Consider the following 19,146-nt stretch of genomic DNA (forward strand, 5'->3'; position numbering starts at 1 on the left):
ATCTACACCGCCATCTGTATGAACATGGAAATATCTTCACCGCCATCTGTATGAACATGGATATATCTACACAGCCATCTGTATGAACATGGAAATATCTACCCCGCTATCTGTATGAACATGGAAATATCTACACTGCTACCTGTATGAACATGGAAATATCTTCAACGCCATCTTTCTGAACATGGATATGTCTACACAGCCATCTGGATGAACATGGAAATGTCTACACCTCTATCTGTATGAACTTGGAAATATCTACACCTCTATCTGTGTAAACATGCATACATCTTCACCGCTATCTGTATAAACATGGAAATATCTACACTGCTATCAGTATGAACATGGAAATATCTACACCGTTATCTGTGTGAACATGGAAATATCTACACCGCTGTCTGCATGAAAATGGAAATATCTGCACCGCCATCTGTATGAACATATAAATTTCTACACCGCCATCTCTATTAAGATGGAGATATCTTCACCGCTATCTGTATAAACTTGGAAATATCTACACCGCTATCTATATAAACATGGAAATATCCACACCACCATCTGTATGAACATGGAAATATCTGCACCGCCATCTGTATGAACATATAAATATCTACACCGCCATCTGTATTAAGATGGAGATATCTACACCACTATCTGTATGAACATGGAAAAATCTACACCACTATCTGTATAAACATGGAAATATCTACACCGCTTTCTGTATAAACCTGGAAATATCTACACCGCTACCTGTATAAACATGGAAATATCAGCCCCGCTATCTGTATGAAGATGGAAATATCTTCACAGCCATCTGTATGAACATGGATATATCTACACAGCCATCTGGATGAACAGGGAAATATCAGCACCGCTGTCTGTATGAACATGGAAATATCTACGCCGCTATCTGTATGAACATGGAAATATCTACACAGCTATCTGTATGAACATGGAAATATCTTCACCGCCATCTGTATGAACATGGATATATCTACACAGCCATCTGGATGAACATGGAAATATCTACACCGCTATCTGTATGAACATGGAAATATCTACACCGCTATCTGTGTAAACATGCATACATCTTCACCGCTGTCAGTATAAACATGGAAATATCTGCACAGCTATCTGTATGAACATGGAAATATCTGCACCGCCATCTGTATGAACATATAAATACCTATGCCGCCATCTGTATTAAGATTGAGATATCTACACCGCTATCTGTATAAACATGGAAATATCTACACCGCTATCTGTATAAACATGGAAATATCTACACCGCTATCTGTATAAACCTGGAAATATCTACACTGCTACCTGTATAAACATGGAAATATCAGCACCGCAATCTGTATGAACATGGAAATATCTACACCGATATCTGTATAAACATGGAAATATCTACACCACTATCTGTATGAACATGGAAATAGCTACACTGCCATCTGGATGAATATGGAAATATCTACACCGCTATCTGTATGAACATGGATATATCTATACAGCCATCTGGATGAACATGGAAATATCTACACAGCTATCTGTATGAACATGGAAATACATACACCGCTATCTGTATGAACATGGAAATATCTACACCGATATCTCTATGAACATGGTAATAGCTACACCGCCATCTGTATGAACATGGAAATAACTACACCGTCATCTGTATGAACATGGAAACATCTACACCGCCATCTGTATTACGAAGGAGATATCTACACCGCTATCTGTATAAACATGGAAATATCTACACCGCTATCTGTATGAACATGGAAATATCTACACCGCTATCTGTATAAACATGGAAATATGTACACCGCTACCTGTATAAACATGGAAGCATCAGCACCGCTATCAGTATGAACATGGCAATATCTACACGGCTATCTGTATGAACATGGAAATATCTACACCGCTATCTGTATGAACATGGAAATATCTTCACCGCCATCTGTATGAACATGGATATATCTACACAGCCATCTGGATAAACATGGAAATGTCTACACCGCTATCTGTATGAACATGGAAATATCTACACCGCTAACTGTGTAAACATGCATACATCTTCACCGCTATCTGAATAAACATGAAAATATCTACACCGCTATCTGTATGAACATGGAAATATCTACACCGCTATCTGTTTGAACATGGAAATATCTACACCGCTATCTGCATCAAAATTGAAATATCTACACAGCTATCTGCATATACATGGAAATATCAACAAAGCTATCTCTTTACACATGGAAATAACAACACTGCTATCTCTATAAACATGGAAATATCTATACCGCTATCTGTATGAAAATGGAAATATCTGCACCGCCATCCGTATGAACATATAAATATCTTCACCGCCATCTGTATTAAGAAGGAGATATCTACAACGCTATCTGTATAAACATGGAAATATCTACACCGCTACCTGTATAAACATGGAAATATCAGCACCGCTATCTGTATGAACATGGAAATACCTACACCGCTATCTCTATGAACATGGAAATATCCACACCGCTATCTGTATGAACATGGAAATAGCTACACCGCTATCTGTATGAACATGGAAATATCTACACCACTATCTGTATGAACATGGAAATATCTAACCCGCTATCTGTATGAACATGGATATATCTACACAGCCATCTGGATGAACATGGAAATATCTACACTGCTATCTGTATGAACATGGAAATATCTACACCGCTATCTGTATGAACATGGATATATCTACACAGCCATCCGGATGAACATGGAAATATCTACACTGTTATCTGTGTAGACATGCATACATCTTCACCGCAATCTGTATAAACATGGAAATATCTACACCGCTATCTGTATGAACATGGAAATATCTACACCGCTATCTGTATCAACATGGAAATATCTACACCGCTATCTGTTTGAACATGGAAATATATACACCGCTATCTGCATGAAAATGGAAATATCTACACAGCTATCTGCATATACATGGAAATATCTACACAGCTATCTCTTTACACATGGAAATAACTACACCGCTATCTGTATGAACCTGGAAATATCTACATCGCCATCTGTATTAACATGGGAATATCTGCACCGCCATCTGTATGAACATATAAATATCTTCACCGCCTTCTGTATTAAGATGGAGATATCTACACCGCTATCTGTATAAACATGGAAATATCTACACCGCTACCTGTATAAACATGGAAATATCAGCACCGCTATCTGTATGAACATGGAAATATCTACACCGCTATCTGTATGAACATGGAAATATCTACACCTCTATCTGTATGAACATGGAAATATCTACACCGCTATCTATTTGAAAATGGAAACATCTACACCGCTATCTGCATGAAAATGAAAATATCTACACAGCTATCTGCATATACATGGAAATATCTACACAGCTATCAGTATGAACATGGAAATATCTGCACCGCCATCTGTATGAACGTATAAATATCTACACCGCCATCTGTATTAAGAAGGAAATATCTACACCGCTACCTCTATAAACATGGAAATATCTACACCGCCATCTGTATGAACATGGAAATATCTGCACCACCATCTGTATGAACATATAAACGTCTACACCGCCGTCTGTATTAAGAAGGAGATATCTACACCGCTATCTGTATAAACAAGGAAATATCTACACTGCTGTCTGTATAAACATGGAAATATCTACACCGCTATCTGTATGAACATGGAAATATCTCCACCGCTACCTGTATAAACATGGAAATATCAGCACCGCTATCGGTATGAACATGGAAATATCTACACCGCTATCTGTATAAACATGGAAATATCTACACCGCCATCTGTATGTACATGGAAATATCTTCACCGCCATCTGTATGAACATGGATATATCTACACAGCCATCTGTATGAACATGGAAATATCTAACCCGCTATCTGTATGAACATGGAAATATATACACCGCTATCTTTATGAACATGGAAATATCTTCAACGCCATCTGTATGAAAATGGATATGTCTACACAGCCATCTGGATGAACATGGAAATATCTACACCGCTATCTGTATGAACATGGAAATATCTACACCGCTATCTGTGTAAACATGCATACATCTTCACCGCTATCTGTATAAACATGGAAATATCTACACCGCTATCTGTATGAACATGGAAATATCTACACCGCTATCTATTTGAACATGGAAATATCTACACGGCAATCTGCATGAAAATGGAAATATCTACACAGCTATCTGCATATACATGGAAATATCTACACAGCTATCTCTTTACACATGGAAATATCTACACCGCTATCTGTATGAACATGGAAATATCTACCCCGCCATCTGTATTAACATGGGAATATCTGCACCGCCATCTGTATGAACATATAAATATCTACACCGCCATCTGTATTAAGATGGAGATATCTACACCGCTATCTGTATAAACATGGAAATATCTACACCGCTACCTGTATAAACATGGAAATATCAGCACCGCTATCTGTATGAACATGGAAATACCTACACCGCTATCTGTATGAACATGGAAATATCTACACCTCTATCGGTATGAACATGGAAATATCTACACCGCTATCTGTATGAACATGGAAATATCTACACCGCTATCTGCATGAAAATGGAAATATCTACACAGCTATCTGCATATACATGGAAATATCTACACAGCTATCTGTATGAATATAGAAATATCTGCACCGCCATCTGTATGAACATATAAACATCTACACCGCCATCTGTATTAAGAAGGAGATATCTACACCGCTACCTCTATAAACATGTAAATATCTACACAGCCATCTTGATGAATATGGAAATATCTGCCCATCCATCTGTATGAACATATAAACATCTACACCGCCGTCTGTATTAAGAAGGAGATATCTACACCGCTATCTGTATAAACAAGGAAATATCTACACTGCTGTCTGTATAAACATGGAAATATCTACACCGCTATCTGTATGAACATGGAAATATCTACACCGCTCCCTGTATAAACATGGAAATATCAGCACCGCTATCGGTATGAACATGGAAATATCTACACCGCTATGTGTAGGAAGATGGAAATATCTACACCGCCATCTGTATGAACATGGAAATATCTTCACGGACATCTGTATGAACATGGATATATCTACACAGCCATCTGTATGAACATGGAAATACCTAACCCGCTATCTGTATGAACATGGAAATATCTACACCGCTATCTTTATGAACATGGAAATATCTTCAACGCCATCTGTATGAAAATGGATATGTCTACACAGCCATCTGGATGAACATGGAAATATCTACACCGCTATCTGTATGAACATGGAAATATCTACACCGCAATCTGCATGAAAATGGAAATATCTACACAGATATCTGCATATACATGGAAATATCTACACAGCTATCTCTTTACACATGGAAATATCTACACCGCTAAATCTATAAACATGGAAATATCTACACCGCCATCTGTATGAACATAGAAATATCTGCAAAGCCATCTGTATGAACATATAAATATCTACACCGCCATCTCTATTAAGAAGGAGATATCTACACCGCTATCTGTATAAACATGGAAATATCTACACCGCTATCTGTATGAACATGGAAATATCTACACCGCTACCTGTATAAACATGGAAATATCAGCACCGCAATCTGTATGAACATGGAAATATCTACACCACTATCAGTATGAACATGGAAATAGCTACACTGCCATCTGGATGAACATGGAAATACCTACACCGCTATCTGTATGAACATGGATATATCTACACAGCCATCTGGATGAACATGGAAATATCTACACAGCTATCTGTATGAACATGGAAATACATACACCGCTATCTGTATGAACATGGAAATATCTACACCGATATCTGAATGAACATGGTAATAGCTACACCGCTATCTGTATGAACATGGAAATAGCTACACCGCTATCTGTATGAACATGGAAATATCTACACCGCTATCTGTATGAACATGGATATATCTACACAGCCATCTGGATGAATACGGAAATATCTACACCGGTATCTGTATGAACATGGAAATATGTACACCGCTATCTGTGTAAACATGCAAACATCTTCACCGCAATCTGTATAAGCATGAAAATATCTACACCGCTATCTGTATGAACATGGAAATATCTACACCGCTATCTGTTTCAACATGGAAAGATCTACACAGCTATCTCTATGAACATGGAAATGTCTACACCGCTCTCTGTATGAACATGGAAATATCTACACCGCTATCTCTATGAACATGGAAATATCTTCACCGCTATCTGTATGAACATGGAAATATCTACACCGCTATCTATTTGAACATGGAAATATCTACACCGCAATCTGCATGAAAATGGAAATATCTACACAGATATCTGCATATACATGGAAATATCTACAGAGCTATCTCTTTACACATGGAAATATCTACACTGCTAAATCTATAAACATGGAAATATGTACACCGCCATCTGTATGAACATGGAAATATCTGCACCGCCATCTGTATGAACATATAAATATCTTCACAGCCATCTGTATTAAGAAGGAGATATCTACACCGCTATCTGTATAAACATGGAAATATCTACACCGCTATCTGTATGAACATGGAAATATCTACACCGCTATCTGTATAAACATGGAAATATGTACACCGCTACCTGTATAAACATGGATATATCTACACAGCCATCTGGATGAACATGGAAATATCTACACCGCTATCTGTATCAACATGGAAATATCTACACCGCTATCTGTATGAACATGGAAATATCTACACCGCTATCTGTATGAACATGGAAATATCTACACCGCTATCTGTATGAACATGGAAATATCTTCACCGCCATCTGTATGAACATGGATATATCTACACAGCCATCTGGATGAACATGGAAATATCTACACCGCTATCTGTATGAACGTGGAAATATCTACACCGCTATCTGTGTAAACATGCATACATCTTCACCGCTATCTGCATGAAAATGGAAATATCTACACAGCTATCTGCATATACATGGAAATATCTACAAAGCTATCTCTTTACACATGGAAATAACTACACTGCTATCTCTATAATCATGGAAATATCTACACCGCCATCTGTATGAACATGGAAATATCTGCACCGCCATCTGTATGAACATATAAATTTCTACACCGCCATCTCTATTAAGATGGAGATATCTTCACCGCTATCTGTATAAACTTGGAAATATCTACACCGCTATCTATATAAACATGGAAATATCTACACCGCCATCTGTATGAACATGGAATTATCTGCACCGCCATCTGTATGAACATATAAATATCTACACCGCCATCTGTATTAAGATGGAGATATCTACACCACTATCTGTATGAACTTGGAAAAATCTACACCACTATCTGTATAAACATGGAAATATCTACACCGCTTTCTGTATAAACCTGGAAATATCTACACCGCTACCTGTATAAACATGGAAATATCAGCACCGCTATCTGTATGAAGATGGAAATATCTTCACAGCCATCTGTATGAACATGGATATATCTACACAGCCATCTGGATGAACATGGAAATATCTGCACCGCTATCTGTATGAACATGGAAATATCTACACCGCTATCTGTTTGAACATGGAAATATCTACACAGCTATCTGTATGAAAATGGAAATACCTTCACCGCCATCTGTATGAACATGGATATATCTACACAGCCATCTGGATGAACATGGAAATGTCTACACCGCTATCTGTATGAACATGGAAATATCTACACCGCTATCTGTGTAAACATGCATACATCTTCACCGCTGTCAGTATAAACATGGAAATATCTGCACAGCTATCTGTATGAACATGGAAATATCTGCACCGCCATCTGTATGAACATATAAATACCTATGCCGCCATCTGTATTAAGATTGAGATACCTACACCGCTATCTGTATAAACATTGAAATATCTACTCCGCTATCTGTATAAACATAGAAATATCTACACCGCTATCTGTATAAACCTGGAAATATCTACACCGCTACCTGTATAAACATGGAAATATCAGCACCGCAATCTGTATGAACATGGAAATATCTACACCGCCCTCTGTATTAACATGGGAATATCTGCACCACCATCTGTATGAACATATAAATATCTACACCGCCATCTGTATTAAGATTTAGATATCTACACCGCTATCTGTATAAACATGGAAATATCTACACCGCTACCTGTATAAACATGGAAATATCAGCACTGCTATCTGTATGAACATGGAAATATCTACACCGCTATCTGTATGAACATGGAAATATCTACACCTCTATCTGTATGAACATGGAAATATCTACACCGCTATCTGTATGAACATGGAAATATCTACACCGCTATCTGTTTGAACATGGAAATATCTACACCGCTATCTGCATGAAAATGGAAATACCTACACAGCTATCTGCATATACATGGAAATATCTACACAGCTATCTGTATGAACATGGAAATATCTGCACCGCCATCTGTATGAACATATAAACATCTACACCGCCATCTGTATTAAGAAGGAGATATCTACACCGCTATCTCTATAAACATGGAAATATCTACACCGCCATCTGTATGAACATGGAAATATCTGCCCCGCCATCTGTATGAACATATAAACATCTACACCGCCGTCTGTATTAAGGAGATATCTACCCCGCTATCTGTATAAACAAGGAAATATCTACACTGCTGTCTGTATAAACATGGAAATATCTACACCGCTATCTGCAAGAACATGGAAATATCTACACCGCTAACTGTGTAAACATGCATACATCTTCACCGCTATCTGAATAAACATGAAAATATCTACACCGCTATCTGTATGAACATGGAAATATCTACACCGCTATCTGTTTTAACATGGAAATATCTACACCGCTATCTGCATCAAAACTGAAATATCTACACAGCTATCTGCATATACATGGAAATATCTACAAAGCTATCTCTTTACACATGGAAATAACTACACCGCTATCTCTATAAACATGGAAATATCTATACCGCTATCTGTATGAAGATGGAAATATCTGCACCGCCATCTGTATGAACATATAAATATCTACACCGCCATCTGTATTAAGAAGGAGATATCTACACCACTATCTGTATAAACATGGAAATATCTACACCGCTACCTGTATAAACATGGAAATATCAGCACCGCTATCTGTATGAACATGGAAATATCTACACCGCTATCTCTATGAACATGGAAATATCCACACCGCTATCTGTATGAACATGGAAATAGCTACACCGCTATCTGTATGAACATGGAAATATCTACACCACTATCTGTATGAACATGGAAATATCTACACCGCTATCTGTATGAACATGGATATATCTACACAGCCATCTGGATGAACATGGAAATATCTACACCGCTATCTGTATGGACATGGAAATATCTACACCGCTATCTGTATGAACATGGATATATCTACACAGCCATCCGGAAGAACATGGAAATATCTACACTGCTATCTGTGTAAACATGCATACATCTTCACCGCAATCTGTATAAACATGGAAATATCTACACCGCTATCTGTATGAACATGGAAATATCTACACCGCTATCTGTATCAACATGGAAATATCTACACCGCTATCTGAACATGGAAATATATACACCGCTATCTGCATGAAAATGGAAATATCTACACAGCTATCTGCATATACATGGAAATATCTACAGAGCTATATCTTTACACATGGAAATAACTCCACCGCTACCTGTATAAACATGGAAATATCAGCACCGCTATCGGTATGAACATGGAAATATCTACACCGCTATCTGTATAAACATGAAAATATCTACACCGCCATCTGTATGTACATGGAAATATCTTCACCGCCATCTGTATGAACATGGATATATCTACACAGCCATCTGTATGAACATGGAAATATCTAACCCGCTATCTGTATGAACATGGAAATATCTACACCGCTATCTTTATGAACATGGAAATATCTTCAACGCCATCTGTATGAAAATGGATATGTCTACACAGCCATCTGGATGAACATGGAAATATCTACACCGCTATCTGTATGAACATGGAAATATCTACACCGCTATCTGTGTAAACATGCATACATCTTCACCGCTATCTGTATAAACATGGAAATATCTACACCGCTATCTGTATGAACATGGAAATATCTACACCGCTATCTATTTGAACATGGAAATCTCAACACGGCAATCTGCATGAAAATGGAAATATCTACACAGCTATCTGCATATACATGGAAATATCTACACAGCTATCTCTTTACACATGGAAATAACTACACCGCTATCTGTATGAACATGGAAATATCTACCCCGCCATCTGTATTAACATGGGAATATCTGCACCGCCATCTGTATGAACATATAAATATCTACACCGCCATCTGTATTAAGATGGAGATATCTACACCGCTATCTGTATAAACATGGATATATCTACACCGCTACCTGTATAAACATGGAAATATCAGCACCGCTATCTGTATGAACATGGAAATATCTACACCGCTATCTGTATGAACATGGAAATATCTACACCTCTATCTGTATGAACATGGAAATATCTACACCGCTATCTGTATGAACATGGAAATATCTACACCGCTATCTGTTTGAACCTGGAAATATCTACACCGCTATCTGCATGAAAATGGAAATACCTACACAGCTATCTGCATATACATGGAAATATCTACACAGCTATCTGTATGAATATGGAAATATCTGCACCGCCATCTGTATGAACATATAAACTTCTATACCGCCATCTGTATTAAGAAGGAGATATCTACACCGCTATCTCTATAAACATGGAAATATCTACACCACCATCGGTATGAATATGGAAATATCTGCCCAGCCATCTGTATGAACATATAAACATCTACACCGCCGTCTGTATTAAGAAGGAGATATCTACACCGCTATCTGTATAAACTAGGAAATATCTACACTGCTGTCTGTATAAACATGGAAATATCTACACCGCTATCTGTATGAACATGGAAATATCTACACCGCTACCTGTATAAACATGGAAATATCAGCACCGCTATCGGTATGAACATGGAAATATCTACACCGCTATCTTTATGAACATGGAAATATCTTCAACGCCATCTGTATGAAAATGGATATGTCTACACAGCCATCTGGATGAACATGGAAATATCTACACCGCTATCTGTATGAACATGGAAATATCTACACCGCAATCTGCATGAAAATGGAAATATCTACACAGATATCTGCATATACATGGAAATATCTACACAGCTATCTCTTTACACATGGAAATATCTACACCGCTAAATCTATAAACATGGAAATATCTACACCGCCATCTGTATGAACATGGAAATATCTGCACCGCCATCTGTATGAACATATAAATATCTACACCGCCATCTCTATTAAGAAGGAGATATCTACACCGCTATCTGTATAAACATGGAAATATCTACACCGCTACCTGTATGAACATGGAAATATCTACACCGCTATCTGTATAAACATGGAAATATGTACACCGCTACCTGTATAAACATGGATATATCTACACAGCCATCTGGGTGAACATGGAAATATCTACACTGCTATCTGTATCAACATGGAAATATCTACACCGCTATCTGTATGAACATGGAAACATCTACACCGCTATCTGTATGAACATGGAAATATCTACACCGCTATCTGTATGAACATGGAAATATCTTCACCGCCATCTGTATGAACATGGATATATCTACACAGCCATCTGGATGAACATGGAAATATCTACACCGCTATCTGTATGAACGTGGAAACATCTACACCGCTATCTGTGTAAACATGCATACATCTTCACCGCTATCTGCATGAAAATGGAAATATCTACACAGCTATCTGCATATACATGGAAATATCTACAAAGCTATCTCTTTACACATGGAAATAACTACACTGCTATCTCTATAATCATGGAAATATCTACACCGCCATCTGTATGAACATGGAAATATCTGCACCGCCATCTGTATGAACATATAAATTTCTACACCGCCATCTCTATTAAGATGGAGATATCTTCACCGCTATCTGTATAAACTTGGAAATATCTACACCGCTATCTATATAAACATGGAAATATCTACACCGCCATCTGTATGAACATGGAATTATCTGCACCGCCATCTGTATGAACATATAAATATCTACACCGCCATCTGTATTAAGATGGAGATATCTACACCACTATCTGTATGAACTTGGAAAAATCTACACCACTATCTGTATAAACATGGAAATATCTACACCGCTTTCTGTATAAACCTGGAAATATCTACACCGCTACCTGTATAAACATGGAAATATCAGCACCGCTATCTGTATGAAGATGGAAATATCTTCACAGCCATCTGTATGAACATGGATATATCTACACAGCCATCTGGATGAACATGGAAATATCTGCACCGCTATCTGTATGAACATGGAAATATCTACACCGCTATCTGTTTGAACATGGAAATATCTACACAGCTATCTGTATGAAAATGGAAATACCTTCACCGCCATCTGTATGAACATGGATATATCTACACAGCCATCTGGATGAACATGGAAATGTCTACACCGCTATCTGTATGAACATGGAAATATCTACACCGCTATCTGTGTGAACATGGAAATATCTACACCGTTATCTGTATGAACATGGAAATATCTACACCGCTATCTGTATCAACATGGAAATATCTACACCGCTATCTGTACGAACATATAAATATCTACACCGCTATCTGTATGAACATGCAAATATCTATACAGCTATCTGTATATCATTGGAAATACGTACACTGCTATCTCTATAAACATGGAAATAACTACACTGCTTTCTGTATAAACATGGAAATATCTACACCGCCGCCTGTAATTACATGGAAATATCTACACCGCCAATTGTATGAACATGGAAATATCTGCACCGCCATCTCTATGAACATGGAAATAACTACACCTCCATTTGTATGAACATGGAAATATCTACACCGCCATCTGTATGAACATGGAAATATCTACACCGCCATCTCTATAAACGTTTAAATATATGCACCGCTATCTGTATGAACTTGGAAATATCAACACTGCTATCTGTATAAAATTGATATTATCTACACCACTATCTCTATAAACATGGAAATATCTACACTGTTATCTGTATAAACATGGGAATATCTACACCGCTATCTGTATAAACATGGAAATACCTTCACCGCTATCAGTATAAACATGGAAATGTATACAACGTTGTCTCTATAAACTTGGAAATAACTACACCACTATCTCTATAAGCATGGAAATATGCAGACAGCCATCTCTATAAACATGGAAATACCTACACCACCATCTGTATAAACATGGAAATATCTAAACAGCCATCTCTATGAACATGGAAATATCTACTCCGCCATCTGTATGAACATGGAAATATCTACACCGCCATCTGTATGAACATGTAAATATCTACAACGCCATCGGTATGAACATGGAAATATCTACACCGCTAACTGTATGAACATGGAAATATCTACACCGCTATCTGTGTGAACATGGAAATATCTACACCGTTATCTGTATGAACATGGAAATATCTACACCGCTATCTGTATGAACATGGAAATACTACACCGCTATCTGTACGAACATGGAAATATCTACACCGCTATCTGTATGAACATGCAAATATCTATACAGCTATCTGTATATCAATGGAAATACCTACACTGCTATCTCTATAAACATGGAAATAACTACACTGCTATCTGTATAAACATGGAAATATCTACACCGCCACCTGTAATAACATGGAAATATCTACACCGCCAATTGTATGAACATGGAAATATCTACACCGCCATCTCTATGAACATGGAAATAACTACACCTCCATTTGTATGAACATGGAAATATCTACACCGCCATCTGTATGAACATGGAAATATCTTCACCGCCATCTGTATGAACATGGATATATCTACACCGGCGTCTGGATGAACATGGAAATATCTACACCGCTATCTGCATGAGCATTTAAATATGTACACAGCTATCTGCATATACATGCATATAACTACACAGATTTCTCTCTATATATGGAAATAACTACAGCGCTATCGCTATAAACTTCGAAATATCTACACCGCCATCTGTATGAACATGGAAATATGTACAACACCATCTGTACGAACATGGACATATCTACACCGCCATCTGTATTAAGATGGAAATATCTACACCGCTATCTTTATAAACATGGAAATATCTGCCCAACTATCTGTATAAACATGGAAATATCCGCACCGCTATCTGTATAAACATGGAAATATCTACACCGCTATCTGCATAAACATGGAAATATCCACACCGATATCCATGTAAACATGGAAATGTCTACACCGCTATCTGTGTAAACACGGAAATATCTACACCGCAATCTGTGTAAACTTGAAAATATCTACACCGCCATCTCTATAAACATGGAAATAGCTACACCACCATCTGTACGAACATAGAAATATCTACACCGCCATCTCTATAAATGTGGAAATATCTACACCGCTATCTGTATGAACATTAAAATATCTAAACAGCTATCTGTATATCAATGGAAATATCTACACTGCTATCTCTACAAACATGGAAATAATTACACTGCTATCTGTATAAACATGGAAATATCTACACCACCATCTCTATAAACTGGGAAATATCTACACCGCCATCTGTATGAACATGGAAATATCTACACCGCCATCTCTATAAACGTGGAAATATCTACACCGCTTTCTGTATGAATTTGGATATATCTACACTACTATCTGTATAAAATTGGAATCATCTACACCACTATATAAACTTGGAAATATCTACACTGCTATCTGTATAAACATGGAAATATCTACACCGCTATCTGTATAAACATGGAAATATCTACACTACTATCTGTATAAACATGGAAATATCTTCACCGCTATCTTTATAAACATGGAAATATCTACAACGCTGTCTCTATAAACTTGGAAATAACTACACCACTATCTCTATAAACATGGAAATATCTAGACCGCCATCTCTATAAACATGGAAATATCTACACCACCATCTGTATAAACATGGAAATATCTATACCGCTATCTGCATAAACATGGAAATAACTACACCGCCATCTCTATGAACATGGAAATATCTACACCGCCATCTGTACGAACATGGAAATATCTACACCGCCATCTGTATGAACATGTAAATATCTACACGGCCATCTGTATGAACATGGAAATATCTACACCGCTAACAGTATGAACATGGAAATATCTACACCATTATCTGTATGAACTTGGAAATATCTACACCCCTATCTGTATCAACATGCAAATATCTACACCTCTATCTGTACGAACATGGAAATATCTACACCGCTATCTGAATGAACATGCAAATATCTACACAGTTATCTGTATAACAATGGAAATATCTACACTGCTATCTCTTTAAACATGGAAATAACTACACTGCTATCTGTAGAAACATTGAAATATCTACACCGCCACCTGAATGAACATGGAAATATCTACACTGCCATCTGTACGAACATGGAAATATCTACACTGCTGTCTTTATAAACATGCAAATAACCGCACCGCTATCTGTATAAACATGGAAATATCTACACCGCTATCTGCATAAACATGGAAATATCCACACCGCTATCTGTGTAAACATGGAAATGTGTACACCGCTATCTGTGTAAACATGGAAATATCTACACCGCCATCTGTGTAAACATGAAAATATGTACACCGCCATCTCTATAAACATGGAAATATCTACACCACCATCTGTATGAACATGGAAATATCTACACCGCCCTCTCTATAAACGTGGAAATATCTACACCGCCATTTGCATGTACATGGATATATCTACACCGGCATCTGGATGAACATGGAAATATCTACACCGCTATCTGCATGAACATGGAAATACCTACACAGCTATCAGCATATACATGGAAATATCCACACAGATTTCTCTATAAATATGGAAATAACTACAGCGCTATCTCTATATACTTCGAAATATCTACACCGCCATCTTTATGAACATGGAAATATCTACACCTCTATCTGTACGAACATGGAAATATCTACACCGCTATCTGAATGAACATGCAAATATCTACACAGCTATCTGAATAACAATGGAAATATCTACACTGCTGTCTTTATAAACATGGAAATAACTACACTGCTATCTGTATAGACATGGAAATATCTACAACGCCACCTGTATGAACATGGAAATATCTACACTGCCATCCGTACGAACATGGAAATATCTAAACCGCCATCTGTATGAACATGTAAATATCTACACCGCCATCTGTATGAACATGTAAATATCTACACCGCTATCTGTATAAACATGGAAATATCTGCCCAACTATCAGTATAAACATGGAAATATCCGCACCGCTATCTGTATAAACATGGAAATATCTACACAGCTATCTGCATAAACATGGAAATATCCACACTGCTATCCGTGTAAACATGGAAATGTCTACACCGCTATCTGTGTAAACACGGAAATATCTACACCGCCAGCTGTGTAAACATGAAAATATCTACACCGCCATCTCTATAAACATGGGAATATTTACACCGCCATCTGTATGAACATGGAAATATCTACACTGCCATCCGTACGAACATGGAAATATCTACACCGCCATCTGTATGAACATGTAAATATCTGCACCGCCATCTATATGAATATGGAAATACCTACACCGCTAACTGTATGAACATGGAAATATCTACACCGCTAACTGTATGAACATGGCAATATCTGCACCGCAATCTGTACGAACATGGACATATCTACACCGCCATCTGTATTAAGATGGAAATATCTACACCGCTATCTGTATAAACATGGAAATATCTGCACCACTATCTGTATAAACATGGAAATATCCGCACCGCTATCTGTATAAACATGGAAATATCCACACCGCTATCTGTGTAAACATGGAAATGTCTACACCGCTATCTGTGTAAACATGGAAATATCTACACCGCCATCTGTGTAAACATGAAAATATCTACACCGCCATCTCTATAAACATGGAAATATCTACACTGCCATCTGTATGAACATGGAAATATCTACACCGCCATCTCTATTAACGTGGAAATATCTACAACGCTATCTGTATGAACTTAGAAATATCTACACTGCTATCTGTATAAAATTGGAATTATCTACACCACTATCTCTATAAACATGGAAATATCTACACCGCTATCTGTATAAACATGGAAATATCTACACCGCTATCTGTATAAACATGGAAATATCTTCACCGCTATCTCTATAAACATGGAAATATCTACACCGCCATCTCTATAAACATGGAAATATCTACACTGCCATCTGTATGAACATGGAAATATCTACACCGCCATCTCTATTAACGTAGAAATATCTACAACGCTATCTGTATGAACTTAGAAATATCTACACTGCTATCTGTGTAAAATTGGAATTATCTACACCACTATCTCTATAAACATGGAAATATCTACACCGCTATCAGTATGAACATGCAAATATCTACACCGCTATCTCTATATCAGTGGAAATATCCACAATGCTATCTCTATAAACATGGAAATAACTACACTGCTATCTCTACAAACATGGAAATATCTACACCACCATCTGTATAAACATGGAAATATCTATACCGCCATCTGCATAAACATGGAAATATCTACACCGCCATCTCTATGAACATGGAAATATCTACACCGCCATCTGTACGAACATGGAAATATCTACACCGCCATCTGTATGAACATGTAAATATCTACACCGCCATCTGTATGAACATGGAATTATCTACACCGCTAACGGTATGAACATGGAAATATCTGCACCGCTATCTGTATGAACATGGAAATATCTACACCGTTATCTGTATGAACATGGAAATACCTACACCGCTATCTGTATGAACATGGAACTATCTACACCGCTATCTGTATGAACATGGAAATATCTACACCACTATCTGTATGAACATGCAAATATCTACACCGCTATCTCTATATCAGTGGAAATATCCACAATGCTATCTCTATAAACATGGAAATAACTACACTGCTATCTGTATAAACATGGAAATATCTACACCACCATCTCTATGAACATGGAAATATCTACAACACCATTTGTATGAACATGGAAGTATCTACACCGCCATCTGTATGAACATGGAAATATCTTCACCGCCATCTGTATGAACATGGATATATCTACACCAGCATCTGGATGAACATGGAAATATCTACAACGCTCTCAGCATGAACATGGAAATATCTACACAGCTATCTGCATATACATGGAAATATCTACACAGATTTCTCTATAAATATGGAAATAACTACAGCGCTATCTCTATAAACTTCGAAATGTCTACACCGCCGTCTGAATGAACATGGAAATATCTACAACGCCATCTGTACGAACATGGACATATCTACACCGACATCTGTATTAAGATGGAAATATCTACACCGCTATCTGTATAAACATGGATATATCTGCCCAACTCTCTGTATAAACATGGAAATATCCACATCGCTATCTGTATAAACATGGAAATATCTACACCGCTATCTGCATAAACATTTAAATATCCACACCGCTATCTGTGTAAACATGGAAATGTCTACACCGCTATCTGTGTAAACACGGAAATATCTACACCGCCATCTGTGTAAACATGAAAATATCTACACTGCCATCTCTATAAACATGGAAATATCTACACCGCCATCTGTATGAACATGGAAATATCTACACCGCCATCTCTATAAACGTGGAAATATCTACACCGCTATCTGTAGGAATTAGGAAATATCTACACTGCTATCTGTATAA

This window comes from Gorilla gorilla, chromosome 11 (assembly GCF_029281585.2).
Source record: "Gorilla gorilla gorilla isolate KB3781 chromosome 11, NHGRI_mGorGor1-v2.1_pri, whole genome shotgun sequence".
NCBI classification, from domain to species: domain Eukaryota; kingdom Metazoa; phylum Chordata; class Mammalia; order Primates; family Hominidae; genus Gorilla; species Gorilla gorilla.